The following is a 1,377-nucleotide window of genomic DNA, read 5'->3' as shown; positions in this document are numbered from 1 at the left end:
TCTTTGCGGTTGTTTCACTTGGTTTCACGCGGACATTATTGCGCGCGTGTCATGTGCTTGCAGCGTATATACCTTGGCAGTGAGGGCTCGAGTAAATTTGAAGCGATTGAAACGGCGTAAAATCTTTCCGTCCCCTTCAAGTGCGGCGTGACTCGGCGTGTTTTTTGTTTTAAATCGAATGCCGGATTGAAGGCCTTGGCCACCGCCAAACCCAGCCGGTCCCCGTGGCGCCACGGTCCATCTCGCCGCTGGCGCACACACCATCTCTGTGGCATCGCTCCACCCTCCCGCTGTTGGTCGTTCCGCTCTGGTGTGGCTCCCCTGCTTGGGCTGCCCCACCCGGCTGGGTGAGTGAGAAGGTTTGGAGTGGCTTGGCCGCTCGGGTTGAGAGGGAAACAACCTCCAGGTCGGGGAAACGAATTTCGGTGCATCAATATCGGGTCTGGCGCTCGCTTTCGGGCAACGTGTTTGCAATTACCGCGGTGCAATGTCTTGTGTTCTGTGCTTTGCACAGGCAGAGGGGTTGTGGTGGAAATGGGTGTGGTCTTTAGCTTTCGCCTTGTGACCCCCTGCTTGAAGGAGGAAACATTGAGCACAACTTCAAGGTAATTTATAAGTGCCTTAATGTTTTCTTGCCTCATTGAGGCTTGGCGTTTGTACGTGCACATGTTAAAGAGTTCAGCGTTTATGCAGTTTCACAGTTTGGCTGCAGTTGGGAAAGATGGCGGTAAGTGCATGCTGGTCACAGTGTCTCAAACCGTGCAGAGATTTTTGAATGTACAGTCTGTTCAAATTTTCTTGCTGTGGATTTCATACCTGATGGTGATTGCTTGTGTTGCAGTCGAAACGTGATAATTGTTTTATTGTTTTATATATATATTATTTTATTATTTCCCTTCTACGTGACTTTACCGAAAGAACCAAGAATATAATACAGTCTGTTCTATCGCGCTGTCTGTTTTCACAACGCGAATTGGATGTAACGCGACGATGAACGTATTGGAGAAAATTTTCTTTTATAACGCGGATGCAAATTTGGTATAACGCGATCGGGTGAACGGAACGACGTCGCGCAATTAGGAATAAACGGTTGTCCGGCTGCCTCCGGTGTAGCGTCACACAAGGCATTGGGATGCTGCTGGATGCTTCGAGATGCTCCCCACGCGCCTCAGTCTTTGGCCTGCGTACGCATCTCATGTTATCGCGGACCGCTTTAGCCTATATTACATTTATTAGAACGCGATTTTTCCCCGTAACGCGGCGTTCTTCAGGAACGCAACTACTACCGCGTGATAGGAGAACAGACTGTGCTGTATAATTTGTCCTCTGTAGGACACCATTTGGAATAACAAACTGAAGAGTTTGTAAAGAGCTGTG

The sequence above is a fragment of the Lethenteron reissneri genome, chromosome 38 (genome assembly GCF_015708825.2).
Source record: "Lethenteron reissneri isolate LAM-NWPU_2019-01 chromosome 38, ASM1570882v1, whole genome shotgun sequence".
Classification (NCBI taxonomy): Eukaryota; Metazoa; Chordata; class Hyperoartia; order Petromyzontiformes; family Petromyzontidae; genus Lethenteron; species Lethenteron reissneri.
This window is presented reverse-complemented; position numbering follows the sequence as displayed.